Source organism: Gallus gallus, chromosome 1, assembly GCF_016699485.2.
Source record: "Gallus gallus isolate bGalGal1 chromosome 1, bGalGal1.mat.broiler.GRCg7b, whole genome shotgun sequence".
NCBI lineage: Eukaryota > Metazoa > Chordata > Aves > Galliformes > Phasianidae > Gallus > Gallus gallus.
The window spans coordinates 17,285,357-17,303,435 of record NC_052532.1 but is presented as its reverse complement, the minus strand read 5'-3'; the positions used below and the strand labels follow the sequence as shown (position 1 = coordinate 17,303,435).

The 18,079-nt window shown below is 34.6% G+C and overlaps 1 protein-coding gene and 1 long non-coding RNA gene across 4 annotated transcripts in view; both read right to left on the bottom strand.

Moving 5' to 3' along the window:
- FAM19A5 (family with sequence similarity 19 member A5, C-C motif chemokine like) overlaps positions 1-18,079 on the bottom strand; it is a 421,841-nt gene that overhangs the window by 389,508 nt on the left and 14,254 nt on the right. The gene's annotated exons all lie outside the window — the stretch shown is intronic.
- On the bottom strand, positions 10,142-17,027 carry LOC121107313. Its single transcript, XR_005841199.1, has 3 exons — positions 15,530-17,027; positions 13,466-13,560; positions 10,142-12,172 (listed from the first exon to the last, which is right to left on the bottom strand). It is a non-coding gene; the product is annotated as an uncharacterized LOC121107313 (long non-coding RNA).

Here is an 18,079-nt window from a genome sequence, read left to right as displayed (position 1 = left end):
TTTCTAGCAGACAGCTAAGCTTACATATTCCTCAGATATCTCAGGAAACTTCATACGTTTTTACTACTTATGCAGACAAGAAGCGGAAACACATTAAGTAAAATACAGCTCTGAAGCAAATAAATGCAACTCTCCATCTGTGAGATAGGCTCAAGGTTAAAGAGAGTTCTGCTGTACATAAGTTTAGGTAGGATAAGTTTCCCCATTTCCTTGCCTGACCACTCATAAGCAAAGGTTATTCTCCCTAAAACAGTCTTTGAAAGAATCATTGAACTGCAGGCAGTACAGCTGTGACCTGATAGCTCGGTGAAGCCATAACTGCATTCTGTACAAGAGTATCAGTGATAGCTTATACATCCTCTGTTCTTCTATGCTGATTTAACGTAAAATGATTTTGACTGCAAGATACTACATTGATAGACCCATAAATAAGCTCAGGTCAGCAGCTACAGAGATTTCCGACAGTAGAGCTCCATTTAATTAAGGTTCACCTCATTAACATATATAGGACTTTCTTATCAAGTCATTGTGCAAGAGTAATTATATATGTAGCCAGTCCATCATGGTATTTATTTTCTGCATCTCCTAACTGGATATGGTAAGTACTTATTCCTATGTAGTGCTTTTATCAATTCTCACATAGTGTTTTGTAAATAAGGTTACTATTGTTTTCTCTACTGCCATCAACTGAGAAACTTAGTCACAGAAAGGTCGAGCGCCTTTTAAAGGATACTCAGAATATAAATCATACAGCTAAGCTAACAGGACTCCCAAGTCTTGGTCCTTCACTATATTAATAAGGTTACGTTCCCCTCCCTAGAGGTAAGAGAAGCAAAAAATTAAATGGCTAACTACAAGTAGAAACAGACGACCAATAATCTTTGAATAATCCAGTTTCAAAAACCCTGAATTACAAGATTCATAGATCCCTTGTAAGCCTCTGAAGTAATTAAGGCCTGACTGGGGAGCTGAGCGATCTTTAGCTTAGTACTATGAATAAATTATCATGTGAAAATAATATATGCTGACTATTCATGCACTACTTCGCTGTATAAGCAACAGACATAATTCATCAAAACTCTACACAAATTCTACAAAGAATAGACTCATATCTTCTTTACAAAGCTTAAACTAATGCTAAGGGAAAGCATTATGAAATGTAATTTTATCTCTTATAATGAGGTGCTCTAATTGACAGAACACAGCCACGTAAGATATTTCAAGGTTTCATGAGTTGAAGATCTGTGCACCTTACCATAAATAAAGAAATCTGAGGATGGCAGCAGTAATGGCATTACGAACTGTTGGTTTTCTGTTTGTTTTTTTTTGTTGTTGTTGTTTTCTTTCTCCAGCCATTTTCAAGCTGAAATTCTCCATCTATTGGAAAGGTTTTCTAGAATTCTTAAAATACACTTAATTTTATATGCTTTTATACTGACTTCCTCTCTAATGTCTTGCACAAATTATGTCTTTTTTCCATAGGATATTTCTATATCCTGTGCCCACTTTCAGGAGGTGTTAAGTGAATATTTGGAAAGAAAGTAGTAACTGGTGCCCAGTAAAGACACTCTTTTAAGAAGAGCCAATTTGAACTACAGTTTTGGCTTGTCACATCTCTTCCTCATGAGGTAGTTGAATCCTCTCTGTTGAGGATTGGTCAGAAAGTTCATGGTGCAAAATCCAGTGCCTGCAGCTTTCATTACTAGCAGCAGGGCTTAAAAGCTTTAGAAAAGGTGAGAATTCAAGCTCACATGCTTGTCTTTCCTCCTGCCCATATCTGCAACTTCACCCTACGTTCTGCCATGTCTTCCATCACTTTCCTTCCTCCGCTTCCAAGAGAATCGGGTAGCAAACAAAAACAGGCCTCTTTGCCTGAAAAAAAAGGGAAGAAATTCTAGCCTCATAGAAATGCAGTAGAAAGCCATCATAGCTGTGTACTCTGTTTTGGACATTTTTTCTACCTCATTTTGATGCTTCTTCAGTGAAACAAATCAGTTGCACAAAAAAGTTCACTTTACATACTGATCTTCACATTTTGATTCTGTAAAGTGTCATCTCTTCTGTTGTAGTCACAAATGTTACATACCATCACAATTTATCAGGAAGTCCTGAGGGCAATTTCCATTTCTGAAAAGAACTAAGACTAGTCAGGTGTACTTTCATACTAAGAAATTTTCTTTAAGCAACCTTTCTCCTTTTCTGAACAAAAGAGGGGGAAAAATCTCATTTCTAAACATAGAATGCAAACATTATATAGCTCAAAATTAAAAATTTAAAAACCTATTTCAATTATGATAATTGTTCAAAGAGTTCTTCATGCCTATGTAAGAAACACTTCTGGCCTAATAGATATGGTCCTGAAAATATGCAGGTGATGAAATATTTCTAAATCTCCATTAGAAGCTTAGATTACAATAGCACTTTAATGAAAGACAGAATTAACCTCGCTGAAATGCAAAATTATACTAGAAGACTCTTTATATTACGTTGAAAAAGAAGTGAGATTATACGAGCTTTTAAGATGGCATACTGTTGGGTCCAATTTTTCAGTCATGCCTTGCAAAGATGAGAAGAAAAACTGAACTATTATAGCTCAGGTGTACTGCTAAGAAGTGCAGCATACATATAGTTAAAGTGAATAGGAACAATAGGTCAGCATGATGGAACTTGTGGGGGGAAAAAAAGCTAGGAAATGTGGAGGCCTACAAAACAGTAAAATATATATTTCATCCCTGAAATGATCTTTGGTCTCATGCCTTGTAGTAACAAAAAGAAAGCAAAAAAAAAAAAAAAAAAAAGGAAACCAGATCTTTGGCAAAATAACAGAGAGCAACATGAAAGTGCAGATAGAATTTGCAACTGTGCTAATTTGAATCAAACTCTGGAAAGCTTCAAAAGGTTCCTAGAACTAAACTTTACAGAACTTTAGTGTAGAAATTCAACAATAATTTAACATCTGCTTCTTTCTTCTGACACTTACTCTTACACCTTCAGATGCACATCCTATATATTCAGTTAACACCGAGAGATGAGAGAAAATTTAAGCCAACTGACCTCTTTCACCTCTAAAGATTTCTTACTAAATCATCCTATTATCTCCCAATAATCCATAAGGCAACTCATGAAAACTGAAAACATCAGTCACATATCTGTAATACAAGAAACATGTTACTACACAAGATAAAGCCAGTGATTCATCTAGTCTAGCACTACGTCGCTGATAATAGTAAGGTTCACCTTCCTGTAAGAGGAAATTCTGCTCCTAGCATGTACAAAACATAATGCCAGTGCAGAGGTCCACATCACAAGCTTCTCTTATAAATTATGAGATTTTATAAGTGCAATTTTTACTTTTATTTTGGCTAGAATTAACTGTATTTACAACTTTCATACAAAAAAAGAAATCATTTTCAATTTTATCTTGCTTTCAGTCTCTTTGATTCCTCGCTGCAATATGCTGAATGTATTCACAGTGTGCTAAAAAAAGGATCATTTTATTCATTTTCAGTTTCTTGCTTTTTTTTTATATATATATATATATATATATTCATTCTTTTTTGAACTATTAGGAAGGAAAGAGGAATCTATAGCATATCCTTCATTAAAAAGTTAACCTTATACACTGTTGTGCTGGATTGAGTCTGTCCATCTTTGGTCTGTACTTTTCACTGTACTGTGACTGTCCACCTTTTCTCTGTACTTATCTGTAATTAGCAACCAGTCCAAATCAACAGAAATTCACACATGCCTATCATCATATTTGGATGTTCACTTCTCTATTCAGCGATTTGATTCTATTTATTTTAAAAGCTAAAAAAGAGAAAAAAGGAATTCTTATATTTAGAATTCATCTCGTATGTAATTTGGAACACATAACTGAGTTGCAAACAATATGTTCAAAGAAAAAAGAATCCAATAGCTAATATCAATGAGTAGCCTGTAGAAATTAATGATTTTTTTCAATGACAAATACTGTGAGTCTATAATTTTAATCCTTCCATCATATTTTTCTTTCATATTTAATAGATTAGAACGATTCATTGTTGTTTTTTAGTTACAGCTCTAAGGATATATTAGGATATGATGGATCCAAGAAGCCATACTTTTATTTAAAACTTCTTCATCTTGTAAATAGACCTTTACAATTTCTGGCTTTAATCATCAGTTTAATGAAGTCTAATGGATCTGTTATTATCCTTTCCCTTTAATGTAGTAATGAGAATAAAAATATAATTAAGAGTGTTTGAAATACAGGAATAAAAGCTGAAGACAAGGGAGAAAAAGCAGTACAGGAATACTACATCAATGAAAGGTCAAGAAAGCTGCAAACATGTAGGTCACTCTGACAGTAATGCGTCTTATTTATTTCCATGGAAACTATGACAGATACAAAAAGCACAATAACACTATGTGATAGAGGAAATTCTCACCTACAAATCACTATTTTTCAACATAGTCATGATCATTAGCTATGCATTTTAACCAGAGATGAACAAGAGCCTATATGCCATGCTCATGAAAATCTGCATCAGTGGAAGCGACCCAGTGTCAGCGCCACCGCTGCTAGAAAACACCACGCCTCACTATGCTCACAGCTATGCTCACATCCACTGTTTGGTCTCCATAAGCATTCAGCAAGCATTGATGAATGTCAATGGATGCATTTTTTTCCTCATAGAGGAATTCAATATCAAACCTTTGCTTTGTACACACTTCAGTGTTCAATGCCATTTTGTCAGATAGCCCCTTTGTTGCCATCTGTTAAACGGACACAAAATTTAACACAATGCTAGTGGAAAGGTTCAATCTCTACTTCCATACCACTGACATACACTTCTGACACTGTGGGCCAATACTGTAAAATAGGAGGCATTAGTTTCAGAGCAGTCCTCATAGCTTTTTCTATAGTCAACCAACCTAAAAACATACTAACATAGTATGTCTGTGATTTCAATGCTGATTTATAAACCTCATCCTCCTACACTTGTTTCAGAAACCCCATATGCCCCGTTGCGATGAACAAAACAACCTGAGTAAACCTGCTATGTTAAAATCCATTATCAAAATAAAAGTCAAACAGTTTTAAAAGAACAGCTTGCCTGTATTAAGCAATAATTGTGAATGAGATTATGCTATGAATATTTTGATTGTGTTTTATCTAAACTAAGATTACTACACAGGAAAAATAAAGTCCGATTTCGTTCCATTAAGATAAATTTTATATAACTGTTTTCAGTAAGTTCCTCAACTGAATTTTGTTACTTTCTAATAGATGCACTGTGTCAAAGAAATACAGGATAAAAGACAAAATCTTAATTTAAAAGAAATGATGAATAAGATGAGGACATAAGAGGAACACAGACATTCAAGTAACAACAAAAATATTGTATGACTCTTCTCCAGAAGTTATCCCAAACTCTGAAATTTCTAAACTGTGTAATTTCAGTGCGATATTTAAAAATACGTTTTCTCTTGTCCTAGAAAAAAAATATTACTTTTAAAGTCAGGTTGGAGTTTCATAGAAAATAGGAAATCAAATTTCTTGTATCTCTAGCACAAATAGATAAACTAAATGTTTGGGATTTTTTCTCTTCACATTCTTGAATGGGGAAAGAGCATATAAACTATTTTATAAATAACATGGCTTTTTCTTTATTTATCCTATCTGACACTAGAAAACATTTCACACTTCTTGTATTATATACTTCTCATCAATAAAAGAAACAATTAGCATTATTAGAAGCCTATCACTCCTTACCACAATAGTTTAACTAATATAAACTGGAAAATTTCATGCCTTCTTAGTTTCTCAACCTAAACATCATAATTAATTATTTTATAACATAACATCCCACAATACAGTTACTGGGTATTCTTTCAGCACACTGAGTTATGAATGGAATTTTAGGAAAAAGGAATAGACAGGAAAAATATTTGCATTTTCTGTATACGAAGCAGCAAGGGAGACAAGACTAGGTCATTTAACTTCAGTAGATACCATGAACCTGTTCAGGATCTGAATAGGAAGAGTTCATCTTACTGGCTTTCTCCTCAAGACACATTTAGTTGCAAAGCTTGTTAAAGAGATGATAATATCTGGACGTAGATGATCAGATAGATTTATCATGGCTATTTCAGCTCACTGATGAGATCAATGAAATGGAAAAAAAAAAAAAAAAAAAAAAGGAATTGATTTAGCTTTTTATACTACAAAAAAGCAAAAATTACCCAACTTCCCTTATTAATTCCTCCCTGCACCACCCCTTGACTCTCTTCCTGGATTTCTGCAATACATGTAACACCTCTGCTTATTAATCTTTTGGCTTCTCATTTCCACTACAGAAGTTCTACATTTCCCTTGTAGCCTAAGGGAATTTTGCCAATGAAGTACAATTTAAAGTACTGGGCAAAATGAGCAATGAACTTGGACTAATCTTCACATACAAGTCGCATCTTCCCCCCCCCCAAAAAAAATGCACAAGCTTGAAATAGTGCCACTTAGATTCCTACTCAAAACTTAACAGTTGAGAATAGTATACTTTGGTCAAAAACAGAAAATGCAAATGCAAAGAAAGCTATTTCCAGGAAAACACTGTTAATTTTTTTTAACTTGTTTTCTCCTCTAACACACAGAGAATTTCACTTTTTTTTTTCATTGTAATATGTATCTCATCTCCATACAATTCCAAAGTAAGTGTTCTATGCCTTTTGAACTTCTCCCCTTTTGATGGAAAAATGGTTTAAAGGAGAGCATCAAGGTGAACAACTTTGAATAATTTATTCATGATTTTCTTATAAGTTGTGTTTCTATAGATTGAGTATGTGGTATCCCTGCATGATTCTTGCGCTGTCCTATATATTCAAGGATAACGGTAATTAGACATTTTGTAAAGAATAAAAAGTTGAGCAACTCCTTCTTTCCTTCCTTTCACACAACAGCTGGAGCCAAGTGGTTGTTCAAGCTTGTTATACACAATCCTGTTGTTATAGGGAGAACTACTCCATAAGAAGATTAGATATTAGCTTAAGCTGCCTTCATACAACTGAATAAGCATGAGCCTACAGATATACAAATGCTAAATCCACTGGCATTATCATTTCTTAAGCATTCAGAAACCTCCAAGCTTTTCTAGATGGTAAAGCATCCTACTAGACATAAGTCTATTTCACAGACATACTAAATCTGTTTATTTTGAATAGAAACAGCATTGTTCAAGTTAAGTTATAGTGTAATAAACAGATTAGAGCATTAGGCAACAGAGTTATTAAAATGAAAGATCCTCAAAGTGAAAGGGAAGAAACGAATACTGAATCTTCTACTTCAAACAAATACGTAATGCAATTTAAAATAAATCTTCCTCAAAAGAATTTATCTTTTGGCATCATACATCAGTATTCTTAGCATCAGTTCAGAAAATAAGTAACTTCTTCAGTTGAATAAAAAAATTACCCTGCCCTTTTCAAATTTAAAGTAACTTGTTAATTTATTTAAGGCAGTTTGTTAACATATTATTACACTAAAGAAAGATTTAAACTTGCTCTTAGAAATGGGACATTTCATTTTCTTCTACTGTCCTCAGTGGCTTGCAGCAATTTGATAATAATGCAAATGGGGAATATGTAACATTTTCTTTTACCTGCAAAGGTAAAACTTCTAGGAAAATGGTTCATCCACTAACTTTCTCTAGGAGTGTTAACATATACTGAGTTGAACTGCAGGTCTTACGCTGAAGCTTGACACAAAAATGCTCTTAATGTCATCACACTAATTATTCTTATAAAGTAAATTCTTGTATGAAGAGTCAAGAAAGTCAATGGTCCTTGTTGAGCAGAAGGGCTTTTTACTGTTAGCTATAGCTGTGCTTCTATAAGTACACAGTCTGAAGACTAAGTGATTCTACATTGTCTTTGAAAGGCACAGATTTTGAAGATGCTACCAAAATTTACAGAAATAGAGTTGGGTTGGGAATGGGGGGTGCTTTTAAAAAGTTGCTAATATCTATGTATTAATTGTCTCCTTAAATCAAAGCGGTCTTTATAGCTGCCCTACTTAGGTTTAGAATACACTGCCAAATCAAAAATAAACATTAAATTTGTTACATTTATAACACACTCTAAATCAATCTAAATTTAAAAAAAATAAACAAATAAACCAATGACCTAAATCTCAAAATTTTCTAAGTCTGACCAACGCTGAAAACTGATTTAAATGCTGAAAGACCATAAAATATACAAGTTACAAGGGAAGACCTAAACACATAAAGCTAAGACATCTTTCTTAAGATAATTCATCTTGTTGATAGGTACATGCGTTAAGAAGACATCTAACCCCATTACTAGCCAACAAACAGATAAAGGAGGAGGTACCTCTGTGTTAATGCTAATAGTACCAAGTCCTAAGAAACTGAAAAAAAAAAAAAAAAAAAAAAAAAAAAAAAAACAGTTATTTTTCTCTTAGTTGAGCCATTATGCAAATCATGCCTCAGAGATACACTGCCAAAATCCAATTTTAGCTCAAAATAAACTCTGTCATATTTTGGCTGTATGATTGTTGTAACAGAAATGGGGGAGTATCATGTGTGCTCTTCAGATAGCATGAAAGTCAGAAAATCCAAATACATATGAAAAGCTATTGCTTTAAGTTATCTACTGTGGACACAGATGTTTTGGATGAATAAATCATGCTAACAGTAGACATTGCTCTGCAGAAAATGGCTAGGCTTATGCGTTCTCTTGCCACTGCCAGAGACAGAATACTAGGCTAGATGGACCCTTGGCCTGAGTCAAGGGTATTTCTTATACTGTTATCTCTGAGTATAATTTTCAAGCATTAGATCAAATGAGAACATCGTCGTCTAGGTTTGGATATTCTATAATATCTAAACACACAAATATTTCCAACCCCCTTGAAGGAATAAAATGAAATGATAGATGGTCTTTCAGACAAGTCTGGGGAGTGCATAGAGAACTACAGTATAATTTTTCCTGTTTTTTTTTTTTTTAAATTATTATTTTTTACTTTATTTTAAGGGATTTCTTTTTCTTCCTGAAAGACTTTTCTGTAGAATTTTCACTGAATTATTACACATAAGGAAATTTAAGTGCATGCTTGCCCTTGAAGGATGCGCTCATCCCCAAGCCTTCCAATCCAGAGCGTCAACAAGCATATTTAGTATTCAATTTTCCACCTCCTTAATTTTTTTATCTGAGACAGAATACCTGGAATTGAAGAATGAAATATCACCATGCTAAGTTGTATTTATTTCTCTTCTTCTGATGCTTCACTGTATTTGTTCTTCTATTAATCTCACTGTTTTGTAAAAAAGGAAACTTATGTCTACTGTCTACAGTATCATAGCTGGGAAACAATTCAAACAATTATCAACTCATTATTTCATTTTCCAGAAAAGGAGTTTGAGAAAAAAATTTAGACATCAAAACAGAACAATATTTGGTCTTACCTAAATCCCAGAAGAGTGTATATTTATACAAACAGTTGCAGAAAATTAGTTTTTGTCTTATGAGTTGTGGATTTCTTTGGTGTTTGCAACATGGCATACAATCAACAAATAAACAATTAGCAGAGTGGTGGGGTTAGGCTGGTATTTTACAGCTTGTATAACTAGAAGGTTTACAGCAGAGGAAAAATATAATCAAAAATAAATGCTCACCCATGTCCTGGGCTCACAGGAAAAAAAAAAAAAAACTCCAAAGGGAGCAATCTCCAGAAAGAGATCCTTCCCCAGTGGCAGTCAGCCCTTAAATGGGGTCTAGGAGAGATGGAGCCAGACTTCTGGTCACACAGATGAATTGCCTCCACCTGTGCTCCCACAGCTGACTCAATGCTTGCCTCAAGTGATCCATCAGTGGTTCAGGCTGTGATTCAACAGTTCCCATACACATGGGTGCAAAATTTAACAAAGCACATCTTGCGATGTAATAATCCCTTCAGTGAGAAAGCAGGCTTGGAATAGATATAACTTCCTGAGTCGTATGTCTATGCAGTTTGCAGATTTGCTATGAAATTCAGTCTGCTATGGTGCACCATGAGTTTCCTTGTTGTTTCCGTCTGCCATCTTTCAAAAACAGCCTTGTTTTTCATAAGTCAGGTTGAGTCCACATGAAAATCAACACTGACAACTAGTTTGTACTGACTTTATTCATTTCTGTTTGATTTACCTTGAGACAGTATGAAGGGTGGAATTACGCAGTTTAATGCTATACAAGATGCAGTCTTCTATCCCAAATCCCTTACAGAGAACATCACACAGAGAGACTAGAATGAATAAGTGATCAGAACTGATAATGAAACCAAAGGGTTAAGGCAAGGAAGAAAAAAAGTCATCTCAGTGTGGCAGTGTAAATAATTTTCAGATTTTTTTTCTGTTCCATTTGGACTGTTGAGTGTTTTCCTTGAATGTGGCAACAGCAAATTTCAGCAATAAAACTCTCTGCTTTTTACTAAAAACTGAAGACTGAAAGGAATAAGATTTCTTGCTGACTAATACAAAAAGGTCAAACTATTCTGATAAGGACTTGTTGAATTTAATATATAATCATTCACATAGAATTTTAAGAGGGTTTTATGGAATTATGCAAGAATTTGAATACTGTTCTAGCATAATTTCTGAAGACTTTAATTAGTTTCATTTATTAACATGCACAGGGCACCTCTACAATACTTAGTGACTGATTTCAGGCACATAAAAATGCAAATATCTTATTTTGGTGTAATCTTAATGTTTGTGCATCATTTCTAGTTCCGTTTGCTCTTTTAAAACTGCATTTCTTCACCACACCTGCTTGAAAACTCACTGACAACGATTTGTGACGTGGCTAGAAATATACATAGAGAGGAAATAATTTTAAAAAAACTATGAAAAGAAGAGACTTACACTTTGGGACACTAGCGGCAAAGGAAAGTATTTGAGTAAAAGCCTCCCTAAGAATTGTTTCGTTCAAAGGACTCTGAAATGCACAGCATCTTCAGCTGTATCCAAAAAAAGCCAGCATTATCAAATTTAACAGAGACGTCCTCAGAGGTTTTCCATAGTCTTCATGCTTAGCACCTTGATAAATTTCTACAGTGAAATTAATGGCTTGATAGATAAGGGGATAACAGCGGGTATTGCCTACTTGGACTACAAGTAAGGCCTTTGAGTTGCTTCTCTTAGGATCCTCAGAGAGAACTGCTGATGTATGAACTATATGAGCAGACAGTGAGGCCAGCTCAGAGCATGGCACAAAATCTTGTTGGAAGCCAAAAACTAATGGTGTAAAGCTGGGGGTAATACTGGTTCCAACCCTGTTTAACAGCTTCATTCATGACGGGATGGTCATAAATGAGCTGACAAATGACACTCAATAGGGAGCACTGACAAATACATCAGAGTTTTGTTGGGACTTATACAGGCTAGTGAAATGGGCTGACAGGAACCTTATGCAGATCAATAAAGGAAAATGCAGATTCCTACACCCAAGGAGGAACCTGGCACCAGTACATGCTGGGGGCTAATCAGTTGGAAAACAGATTTGCAAAAAAGACCCGGTGGGTCCTGGTGGAGATCAAGATGAACATGCATCAGCAAAGTGGTCTTGCTGCAAAGAAACCTACTAGGTTGCAAAGTATGGCAAGCAGGCTGAGGGAGGCAAGCCTTCCCCTCCACTCAGCATTGGTGAGCCCACACTTGGAGCACTGTGTTCAGTTTTGAGAGAGACATGGGTATACTGGAAAACGTCTAATGAAGAGTTACAAAAATTCTGAAGAGACTGGAGCATCTCTCCTGTATGGAGAAGCTGAGAGAGCTGAGCCCGCTCAGTCTGGAGAAAAGGAGGCTCAAAGATCATTTTATGAATGTCTATGGATACCCGAATGGAGGGTGCAGAAAAGATGGAGTCAAGATCTTTTCACTAATACCGAGAGACACAAGAGGTAAAGGGAACAAACTGATCATAGGAACTTCAATTTCAACAACCAGAAAAACTCCTTCACTGCATGGGTGAGCACTGGCATAGGTTGTGCAGAGAGATTGTGAAGTCTCCATTACTGGAAACATTTAAAAGCCATCTGGAAATGTTTCTGGGTAACCTGCCCTAGTTGGTCCTGCTTGAACGTGGGTGTTGGATCAGAGGCGCCTTCCAACATAAAACATCCTGTGATTCTCTGAAGAACCTGAAATGAAAGTGGAAGTAGACTGAGAAACAAAAAAGAAAGTAAGAGGATTCAGTTTTCCCTATTCTTACCACAAGACACAAGTTACTTAAGCTACATCATAGCATTATAACAATAAAGGATGCTTTTTTCCAAGCTATTGCCAGAAGCTATTAGCGAGTTCTTACTTTTCTGAGGTCCTCATACAGCTACTTAAGAAACAAAACAGCCTAGAGCACTCCAAACCCTCTTCTGAGGAGGCATCATCAGAGCTGTCATAGTAATAGCCACAAAACATTGCATTATAATGCAAACTGAGCAGTGTAACCTCAATGTAGCTTCTTTTTCTTCTACAGAGAAGTCATTCTTCATTGTCATTAGAATATGCTTCCACCCCAGTCCCACGAGAAGAGACTCAACAATATAGTATATACTGGTATAACTGATAAGCATTCTGTTAAGGTCATAGCTGTAACTTTCAAAATTACTTCACCTGAAGCCAAGTTCTTATAATAATAACTTGAAAACATTCAATACTTTCAGTACTAATTGAATAATTGTATAGATGGCAAGATTATTATTAAGAGAAGTATTTTTCAATTTTTTTCTTATGTAGCAGAGATTTGTGTTGTATTACTGTAGACTAGTGAAGTTACAGAAGTCATGAAACCAAAGCTTTCAAAGTATTTAAAAAAGGTGGCAGGATCCTAGACAGAATCAAACTGAATTAACAGCATCAAGCCTAGCTTTAGTTAATAATCTTAATTCTATTTAAATAAGCATTACATTCAATAAGATGAAGTTCCTTGTCAACTAGCAATGCGAACACACTCAACTGATTGGCAGTATGTTACAGATGTGCAAACTTTGCTGATAGAACTGCTTTGATATAAACATCAAACACATACTAAATGTTCTGGTTGGCATATTCATGGAAAATTGCTAAGCCTGTGACATATATTGATTCACCTTTTTATCACACTGTTTCTCCATTTAAACACAAATAAGGGATCAAGGGTCATTTCTGTTTTAGTCTCCATACGTTATAACATCAACATTACAAGACTGAATAACAATTTGTACTACTGCTATGGACTTCTTTATAAGAAGAAGAAGTTCAGAGCTGAAGAAAATAATAGACAAGTAAATGCTAATATTTTCCTCCCACTTCTAAAGTCCATCTAAACCTCTCCTAGTAAAGATACCTGAAGAAGGCTCAACCAGTCAAAACAAGATATTCACTGCTAACTCTCCTTGTTAACTGAAAGGGTAGTTGTGACTAAAGAGTAATTTACACTAAAAAGAGAAGCATACAGAATGATTGAGTTCATGAATATTCAGAATACATCTCAAAATGAAGATACAGTCAACTTCATTTTATGAATCTTTCGTGTTTCTTCTAACAGCACCTGGATAAGAAGCAGACATAAAGACAAAGAATTATTTCATAATGCTTTATGAGCGCAAATCTCATTTGGATATTTCCACTCATTAAATTTTGTATCAGTTCAAGCAATGGGACTGTGTATTTCCATGAGCTGCAGTTCATTCACGGGATCAACTTTAGGAGGGAAATACTGTCACTGTTGAAAAGAGTTATTCTTATGACAAGGGTAATTATAATAGTGCTTAATGCTTTGGGGAGTAACACAACGTAGCTCTGGTTCACAGGAAGCACAAAGATTACAATTACAATGAATGTGATGTGATATGTTATTCAGCATTATTAGCCCTGTATGGCATTGCTGAAGAGAAGTAGTGGCAAGTTAGAGCTAATATAACAGGAACTAGAGTATTTATAATTACCCTCTCAACATCTGCTCCATAAAATGTAATTTACTCATCTGTACAAGCTACTCCTTTAGCAAATCTCAAAATCCTTTTTGGATATACCTGCCCAATTTGTACACCTTGAATGTGGCCCACAATGACCTGCATTTTAATTTCACATAATTTAAGGACACTGCAGTAAGCAATCTGCTTATTTAAATTACATAACAAAGCAACAGACAGGTATGAGTGGTCAGAGAACCAGAAAGGAAGAATTCAAGGAGGGATTGTTTTTTCACTTTTCAAGAGGAAGAGCTCTCAGATCACCAAGAAGAATATTAAGGAAAGCACTTAATATGTAGTTAAAGGAATCATAATGAACATGAACATATGTTGTTTTACCTAATTTTGATCAACTTATAAGTAAAAATGTCTTCATTCTTTCAGTTGGTTTTAACACACCATCTGGTTTAATTATTCCTTAGGTAGTACACTATAAAGATAATAGTAACAGTATTGTTAAGCCAATCAAAAAGAACTTTTCTGTTGTGATTTTTCACCAAGGATGTTTCTCTTAAACTCACTGATGATGAGGTCAATGTAAAAAGCTCTTGCATAAGAATTAGGTAACTGCCAACTTGTAGCTCATGTGAGTTTAGGATTGTCTCCTCTATGGTGACTCAAATCTGCTGTGCATTCAGAAAAATTTAGTACCAATCTAAAGTACTCTTTTAAATTAGAGTTTCAGGCAAATTACAAAAATCCTTTGTAAGTATTTCAATAAAAGATACCGAACTAGTTTTAAAACAGTTTAGAAGATTTTATGGCATTAAAAAAAATCTTACAGAATTGTCAGTAAAAAGGCAATAACCTGCAGTTTATTAAAGTCATATTGATTAAAGAATCAAAATCCTAAAGTCAATCTCAATCCTCGTTTCAGAAGTGAAAGATATGCCAGTGAGATGTATTAAATCCGCTTCTTTGATCAACTAGGCAAGTGAAATATGGAGTATTCATTATTCAATGTATGTAATACCAGAGGGAAGGTAGGGATTTAGGGATTCACTTCAACATCTTTGAGTAGAAAAGTAATTTCAAGCAGTTTTGCATAATCCCAATTTCAAAGAGTCCTACTGAAGTTCACCATTCAATTTCTGCCAACTTTCAACTGGACCTAGCTACTGCTCTAGCTAAAAACGATCTTGAATTGATTCTCTTTAGAACTATTATTCCAAAAACTGAATACTCTTAACAAATTGTTATTGAAATGAATATTTTGTTATAGTCAAAAAAATTCTATTGCCCTTGAAGGGGTTTTGGAACTAAGGAATGCAAGTAATTAAATTTTATATAATAAATTTATATAAATATAAATATTTATTAAATATATAAATTCTATATATACACACATATATATATAAAGTAATTAAGTCTAGGATAGAATTTCTTCTCAAAGGATGCATAAAAAAATGAATATTTTACGGAACACACAAAATACTAAGCTGAATTCAGCAAAAGAAGAACATTTAAATATTGTAACATGCATACTTGTACTCTCAAATGTATTACTACTGTTCTCATTCACTGTTCCTGATTTCAGCTACGTACATGAGAAAGAACATTAGGTGGTAGTCATTAATCAAGGGAGTAAAAAGTGAACTAAAGCCTTATCCATCACATGGAAAATAATTTAAATCACTTTAAATAAACAGGTTCTCTCAATTTCTATGCTTTGCTGATTCTTGCACCTGGATACCACTGATGTCATAATACTGCAATTCTAAACTACACTAGTTAGCCATGTCTGATGACCCAATGAGATAAAGGAGGCAAAACAGTAACTTCATATTTCAATGCCATTGCTAAATGAATTTAATAGATATAATCCATGGTTTACAGACTGCTTAGAAATCTCAATTAACCCAGGACTCTGAGCAGAAAAGAGCAAAAGGATTGAAGGGCTTTTGGGACAGGTATTATCTTTACGTTTTCCTAAGTACCCATTTACAGCTACTGCTGTGATTTCTGGGCTGAATGACTTTTTGATAGAACCAAGAGCATATGTTTTTTTGCTTCAGAATAAATAACTGAACTAAATACAGATATAGCCCATAAGTTATGAAGATACCAGAAAACTTTGGGTACTTGGACATATTTTATTAACACGTGTTAAATAAAAAGAGGGATTTCTCCCAGTATTCGCTATTGTAACTTCTCAGAACAAGTACATTACCACCAGACATATAATATTAATGAGAAAGAGAGAGAGAGAGCTGTAACTTAATTACCAGTGAGAGCTGTAGCTTAAATTTGAACTTAAGAGCCCTTAGTAATGAGTTCAAAGGAGTTAAACGTGTAAGAGATTTCAGGAGATGCAGACAACAATTCCATAAGGAATTCTACAAGGTCTAACAACCTCTTGTCCTGGACAACAGTCAAGGAGCTTTCATTTTACTTCAAAAATTCATGTGGACAGTTAATAAGCACAGGATGTTGTACTTTCTCTAACTGTAGTTCATCCCTTTTCCATTATTTAAGTCTTCAATATCATTCAATATCATTCACTGAGGTTACATTTCATCCTATACTCACATCTGCAGCATTTTTAAATGCAACCCAAATATATTTCTCCTGATATGTGCAACCCAAATATAATTGTTTTTTGAGACATTAGATATAATATCAACATTATTTAGACCTTTGACTGAAACACAAAATATCCCGGACATGTATCAAATGACATTGAGGTTGAACCATTTGTTTTAAAACAGTTAAACCAGCCAAACAACAATTTCTACATACAGAGACTACTGCAACAGCTATTTGAATTGTGTGTAAAAGAAAATGATTAATGCTTTTCATTTAGTACAAAACATCTGCACTTCTGACTTTACTACCTGGAACGTATGAGGAGGAGAAGTAGCTGTTTAGAACAATCATATCATTTATTGTGAAAAATGGTTTCAACTTTAGGAATAATTGCTGATGCCACTAAGTTGTTAGAAAATTACTAGCAAAGCACTGAAATAAAATGTATGAAGACTCAGAAAATTTTCAAATAATTATGAGAAAAGGAACAAAAAAAATAAAAACTGTTCACAGATATCAGCAATTAAGACTATACAATCCTGAGAAAATTTTCCAGTCACTGACACACTACAGTAGCTACCTAATGTATCAAAAAATGTTTAAAAAAGTAGCTTTGTAGTATTAAGAGAAAAGAAACCACTTTATCCCTTTCTCTCCTTTTCCCCATTTTATTGGGGGAAAAAAAGAAAGAAAAAAAAGAACCTGATTTTTTACCTGAATTATTATGTTTTTTTTGCCATATTTTTTTAAGTGTAAAGTTATACACATACTTGAAGTGCAAAAGCTGTACTGGGACTCAGCAAAGATTAAGCTCTACCCTGTTCTTTCTACTCACACATCAATCAAAAGAATATTGATAGCTTTTCTACAGTTTTAATAAATGCATCATTCTTGTAAAAAGGGGTCAAATAAATGATTTTTCTATAGAGAATTTATCACAGTATTTTCTAACAAAGCAACTTTTACCATAAATGCAGTAACAAGACCTTGATCTTGAACGTGAACATACATGTACAAAAATGGACATCGTGTTTATTTATCTTCTTTTGATTATGTCTTCTGATGCCAAGTATTAAAAGTACTAAACCATGCAACACTCAAATACACCAGTGCTGGATGCATTCCCAACTGCTGGACAGTACTGAATACCTTCTTCTAAGCAAGGGCATTCAATATAGTGGTTAAAAAACAAAAACAAAAAACACAACAACAACAACTCTCCTGCCTAACACCACCTGTCAGCTGGGTTTCAGACCAGGCCACCAGGCTGAGACAGCACCTGTGGCTTGACTGGATGACCTTCTCATTACAGGGAAACAAAGGAACAAAGCTGATCTGGCAGCTCTGGTACAGCTGACCTCCAAATACTCCTTTTTCCATCCCAAAGACAGCTGCAGATGGTAAACCATAATAGCTTGAGATGACTTCAGTCATTTTTCTCTGACCACATTCAGGATAGTCAAGGCTGTTTTTTGTTTGTCTGTTTTGCCTACCATTTTCAGACTCACAATGATCACACTCAACCTATCCACTTGTTAACAGGATCTAGGATCTGAGTGTTAGCAGCAC